This window comes from Pagrus pagrus, assembly GCF_965226575.1.
Source record: "Pagrus pagrus genome assembly, chromosome: 8".
In the NCBI taxonomy this organism is placed as follows: domain Eukaryota; kingdom Metazoa; phylum Chordata; class Actinopteri; order Spariformes; family Sparidae; genus Pagrus; species Pagrus pagrus.
Window position 1 is genome coordinate 17,275,195 of NC_140192.1, and position 6,872 is coordinate 17,282,066.

Sequence of the window (6,872 nt, forward strand, 5' to 3'; positions counted from 1 at the left end):
TACCTCGTACTTTTTAATTGAGTGGGTTCAGAGAAGCTCTAACTTCCGAGTTTTACGAGTCCGGGGGTCCTTTAACGGCTCGGCCACAGTAATTCGATAATCATTTTCATTTGGTAGAATGCTGGCGATCAATCTGATGGATGACTTCATCAATCCTTATAACACAGTGGAATAGGGCGCAGAGTCTAAGTGTAAGTCGAGGGGCCATGAATCGTCCGTTTATGAATCACATTCCAACTAAAACTTGATTAGTGAGCTATTGCAGCAGGGAAATACAGCCGCACTTGATATTCATTAAGATAAGGTGTTACTGCCAGCGTTACACGGTTTGTGACAATAAATTTCCCATTTGCATGAAAATGGGCTCAGAAATTTAAATGGCAAAAATACAGTCTAGCTCATTGTAGCACAGTTTGGCAGCGAGGAGTGAAATAATTTATTCATGAGGCTGGCAGGATGTTGGGTGCTACCATCTGAAGTGTGTGGTGAAGAGTGCTGATACTGAATTTCACTCCCGTTTTGCAGTATGTATTCTTTCTTCACAATGTATAGATGAAACAATTCAATTTCACATTTAAGTCAACATCTCAGGCGTTTGACTGATCCTAAAATCCGCGGAAAGTACTTTAAATCACACACGTCGAGGTCAAATTCCCAGCTCAACAACATAACAATCCACCAATGGAGTGCGAGTTGCAGAGCCAAAAATGCCCAAACAAATCACACTGTTGATCCCAGATTGATCATGTACAACACATACATGATAATTCCCTGGCTGCTTCCTCCTCTAACCCCACTGGCCTGCCTTTGTTTTGCTTCAGCGCCGACGTGTGTCCAAACAATCGGTCAGTGAATCATATTTGTACCATCCTATTAATAATTGAGATTATCCTCATGATTATCCTGTTTTGCAGGCGAGCTCCCCCGGACCACCAGATTTTCTGGAGATAGTTACAGAGGACTTGAAAACATAGATAAATATGAAAATAATGGATTTTTCTTCAGCTATCAATCACCCGGTTAGACTAAAAATACAGAAAATCTATGTTTTTTGTGACTTTTTACATTTTTCCTACAAGCATGCATGCACAGAAGTGAGTGAAATGTAGACGTAAGGTATGATAAATAAAGAAAACATGCTAATTCACTCACACACCGATCCTCCACCTCTGTTGACCCTTATTAAGTGTCTATTGTCTATCTTTGAGATCAGTTTACACATATAATTTAAAGGTCCAGTGTGTGGAGGATTTAGAGGCAGGCATCTCTTTACAATTCTCTACCATCCCACCATCACACTCCCACTGACTGAATAGTTTCCTCTGCCTGTATATTATTGCATATTTCTCCTCCTCATTGACTTGCACTTCTATCAAATCCTTTTCGGACAATTGGCTGGGACAGCCTCAATCATCTCATCCGCCTGGATGGCTGAAAGAGAATGACATTAAGATAAAGTGAGAGTGGCCCCCCGGGGGTCCGTATAGCTCTCTGGTGAAGAAATCCGTCTCCAGCACTAGATTCCCCTGACATGTTCTCACCTGAGGAAGCCCCTGGGCGCAGGTTGACCTCATCCACAACCCACCACTCGTTTCACCACCAAACCCTCACATGCCCCCGTCTGTGCTGGAAGACACACAGTCAGTGATATGAAGCCTTCACTATATCGTACTGTGTGAAGATCTGACACCAGCAGTATCACTATGTCTCCTCGAGTTATTGTGGAGGAGGTACTACAACTGTCAGATTATTCAGAAAGAATAAAGTTGTTTTACTTTTGCCAGTTTGCCCAAAAGCAGCAGACATCAGGTAGAGAGGACAGTTGTTACTGTTATCAGGTGCCCTGAACATTTGAATCATTACATTAAAGCAACATTATGTAACTTTTTGCTTTAAAATATCAGCTTCAGAATCATGTTGATGGTACAGTGTTTGTAATAAGGTGAATGGTGTCTCTGTCTCAGCCACTCCATCCTCATATCACTATGTAACTTCAGTGAGAGGGCAGGATCACAGCGTTACATACATGTTTACTTCAACATACACGTTTTCAACACATAACATTGTTATGATGTAATAAAATGTGTCTGAAGTTAGCACCTACATTACATCTGACAAATTGTTACAGACCTGGTATTTGTATTTACGACAGTAAGTATTATTTTGTTGCACTCAGAAACTGTGGGGGGGCGATATATTGCTCAAGATACTAAATTCTACACATTGTTGCTTTATGTCCATCAACTAAAACAAAGATCACTTGCCTTCTGTCATGGTTCTGGTTTTCAGTTTAGTGTTTCCCGCTTTATTTTGTAGAACTCATCCTTACTTTCCACTTCCTGTCTTTGTCCTTTCCCGCCCTTTTTCTCTGTACCCGTGTTTCATTTGTTCGTCTTTTTCCCTCGCTCTTTGTCAGTTTGTCTGTTTTCAAACTCTTGTTTACATTACCTAGCTGTTTACATGGCTAATTAAAATAAATATTTCACTAATATTCCTGTTCACATGCAGCCGCGGATACTCCAATTAATGAGCACAGCCTCCCTCTTTCATTTGTTCAACCACCTTCTTGAAAAGGTTGGCATCGGGATTATTGTGCATATCCAAAACCTGTTGATATCCAGGTCTTTTCTAATGTTTATTAGTAGATGCGTTTCCCCTTCCAACCAGAAATATGGGCTTTTTTTTCATCTAATTTACTTCATTTTAATTTTTTCACGATTTGTATAAGTAATTAATAATCATTAGTAACAGAATCATTTGTTTGTTTTGTTATGTTGCCTTTTTTTCTTCATTATAAAGCTGAAACAATATTGTAAGAAATAGTCAAATTCAGATTCATATTCTGAATGCTCTGTGTGTTCAAAGAATGCCTATTAAAACCTAAATAATATGAGCATATCCTACATGTTTCAATCTGAAAATGTGACATTGGGGTCAAAGGTCCAATTTGTGAGACAGTTGATTGTTGAGTCTTGTCCTCATCCCGTCAAATACTGATGCTCTGGCCTGGTGGCCGACAGACCAACCTGAAGCGTCAGTGTTTGGCGGATGAGACTCAACAATCAACTATCTTACAAACTGGAACTTTAAAGGCCTTATTAAGAATATCCAAACAGAATATGCTGTTACGTGGCCCGTACCAAATTCTAGATATTGTCATATTCTGAGTAATAGTGGAGTATTAGTGTGTACAGTCACTGTTGCAGTCCAAAGACATGGCTTAGAAAGAATAAAGACATAAACAGTGGGTGTCTTACAGAAGCTCATTTTCAAAAACTAACTGACTTGCTGGTTCCTCTGAATCAAGCTCAAACATGCAACAACTGACTCAGTTGCCCAAACATTAGGATTAGTCGTTAAGCCCCTTCACACCAGGAAAATAACACCCTTTAAGTCTTTATTATAAGATTTTAAAAAGGGTTTTTTGAGATTGTGAGGAGCAGCGCGTTGCTGAATGCCACTGGGTTGTAATTGTAGTTCTGTAGAGAAACATGTAACAGGGTTTTCTGGGTAACTTGAGAGGACACAGGCTTGCAGAGGAGTCAACATGAACATTTTCCAAATTCTACCACTGTGTTGTCTGGTCCAGCGCATCAGACATGATGATCGGTTGATCCAACTTTGTGTCAGGAGGCCGTGCATGTTTGCTTGCATCAGCTCAGAGAATGCCTTTGGCCTGTTCCCTAACATTTTTAGGAGACTATTATATATTTCAAAACACATCAGTATCTGAGTGTTGCGCATTTACTAAATTTATGGCTAACACACACAGTCTGTCTGAGGGGTTTCTAGCCAGTGAGATCAGTGAAATCCCACAGTCTTGACTGCATTAAGAAGCTATCTGCTCCCTCAGAGAGTTCAACCAGTTCTGTATGGAGATCAGAGGTGTCTCTTGGGTTTTAATCTGTTAAACAACAACATATAGCATGCAACGAGAACACATATGTACTCTCATTTGTAGTGTATGTCCCCTATAATCCTTTATATGTTTTTTGTCTGGAGATATTGTTGTAATCTCCGATAGCGTGACCAAACTTATGTGACCTCCAAACTTACACTGGAGGATCAATAGCTATCAGATCACTCATGTTGTCATGAGGGCCAAATGAAAATCTGTTGGGGAATCTGATGACATATTACACAGCTTAACTCCTGCACTTCTTAAGGCAGGGAGAGATGATCGGAAGTCACGCGAGGGAGGCAGCTCTGAGGCTTAGCCTGTTTCTAGTATATTATTAATACTGTAATGTCTGGGAAGCATACATGAAATCTTCCCGTATTGACATGAGATGGGATTAAAATATGTAGAACATGTCTTTTTGTTGAAACATGAGAGGAGCAACGCGTCAGTCGCAAGCACATGTTGCTTTATAAATAAATGCATACCAATTAATTTGCTCATTAGTTCTGTATTAATGTAACTTATACAATTAATTATTAAAAAACTTTTGTTTATACCTGAAGATCAGTGGATACAGTATGTATTATTTTACTGCTGTCTATGAGCTATTCAGCCATCATGGTATAAATATCTATGTGCATTACCTGTACACGCGGTTCTTACCTCATCGTTTTTAACTGGTTCTCATTAAGCATATACATTACTACTACTGCAAACCCTGTCTACATTACACTTTTATTAATTTCATCACTACTGTACACTAGTCTACTCAGAACAATGTTTATTGTCGATATATGTTAATTTATCAATTGTATGTTTTAATCTTTTAAAGATGCAATATGTGGGAATTTGTTTCAAAGATTCAAACATTAAAGAACTCGGACATTTTTATGTTGTTTTTTTCCACAAACTGGCAACTACCAAGACTCTTGATGCTGAGAAAAAAATACCAGGTGATACCAATGGCGTTATGCTGTTGGCTCACAAACCTTGTTAGGAGCTGGAACCAACTGTCCAAACTCTTACACAGACGTAAACAAAACAATCATTGTGGACCCGACAAATGTTCTTTAATTATTAATTCACGATCATCATAATGTTTTTAAGGAACATTTTTAAGGTTGATACTTTTATTCTGCACCTGTCTGCCTGCTCTGTAGATGCATTGTTTAAAAAAAAGAAAAAAATGTTTACCTTTAAGTAAATTATCAACAGAATGTGAAGAAATAAGATTTTGGGCGTTTTGTCAAAGACAATGTCTTGTGTTGTTGTGATATCTGATGAAGTCAGCATGCTAGCATGCTAACCAGCTAACCCCGGCCCATCCTGTCTCTTAATACCACTCTGACTTAGCAGTCTCGACACTAGCTGCGGTTTTGATCTTTTCATTGGATTTATTAATAAAAATAATACAGAATTATTATTTTTTAAATTACCAGCTTCATGCTTCATTTATGAACAAAATCAAATTACCTACAATGGATGCTGTTGGCTAAAACATGTAATGAAGTAATGGGCGTTGAACCCATATCTTCATGCGAATGCATCAGAGACATCTCCTGTACACTCAATTATAAGAAGCCTCAGGGAGAGATAAGATTGAACTTTTTCAATCAGTCAAATGTTACAACTGGGGTTTCATTTCATTTAAACTCTCATTTATAAATGCATATAAATGATGTGTAGTACATGTTAATACTGAATAACTAAATCTTTGTGTATGTTCTGTGATGGTACATGTAGATAATTAAGAACATTAATATAACAAAAAAAAAAAACTGAACTGAAACACCTGAAGCTGAATCTGATGATTCCTCAGTCAGCGTGTGTCTTTAAGGCCGTGCACATTAATTACAAACCTCACTCAGAGGCTCCGTAACACACCCAGTATTAACACAGCATGTCATTAATAAGGAAGGGAGAGTGACATGTGAAGGTCTCACATTGTGACTAATTGAAAAGGCATCAATCATCCAGGGCCATTTTACTTGCCTCAGCACCTGCTACTGTATGGAGGAGGTCACACTTTGAACAGGATCAAGACAACTTAATCTAGATAAATTAGCACTGCAGACTGTGCCAGGAGGAGAGCTGCCACGTCCCTGATCTCACCTGCTCTGTTGTACAGAGTTGTATCTCATGGGATCAGGTCGATATGGAAGCTTATCTGATATTCTTTTAGGAATGTTTTTTGGTGAAGTTATCATTTCTTGTTTTGTTTTTTTTTGTAAGGTTCATTCTCATGTTTTGATATACCCCGCACAAATGTTCTGCAGCGGCGTGCGTACATTGAGAACCCGTAAAATCAGTTTTTGTATGTTTCTGCACAAATTTTTCGGACGAAAATCTGTGGTTGGTGTGAAAAGGCTTTAAAGCTCCTGTGCTAGCGGTGTAAACACCAACACTCCCCCAGTTCTCTCTGCTCTCTTTGCTAGCTGCACAGCTGACTGAGCTAACTAGGCAGCTATAGTCGTAGCAGTTAGCGGTCACTCTGGTGATATGCTGATCCCTATTGCTTTGAGTATGAATTCGACAGGTGGTCGACTCTTTCATACGGTATTGGCACCTTTAAGTTCAGGGAAAGTGGTTTTGGTTTATTGTTAATGAAGTCAACATGCCTTGTGTTGTGCTGCATGTTAGTCAGATTACTAGTTTGATATGTGACCAAGAAGACTGTCTTTCTCTAAACTTAACCAAATTCCTCGACATTACCATAAAACACACTATTCATGATTTAGTTGCTATGAGTGGATAATGCATTGTAAGAGCAGGTCATATCTGCCTTCTCTTGTTTTGTTTTACAGTAGCTTAAAAGACTGTAATATGAAATAAGGTGAGAATAATGGTGTCATGCAGCTTCTTTCAATAAAAAGTAATTATGTAAAACACAGTTTTTCCTCATCTAATGGTCAGTTTTTCTAAGAATACCCAACTACATGATAACATTTGTTTTACACAGCGTTTATATGCA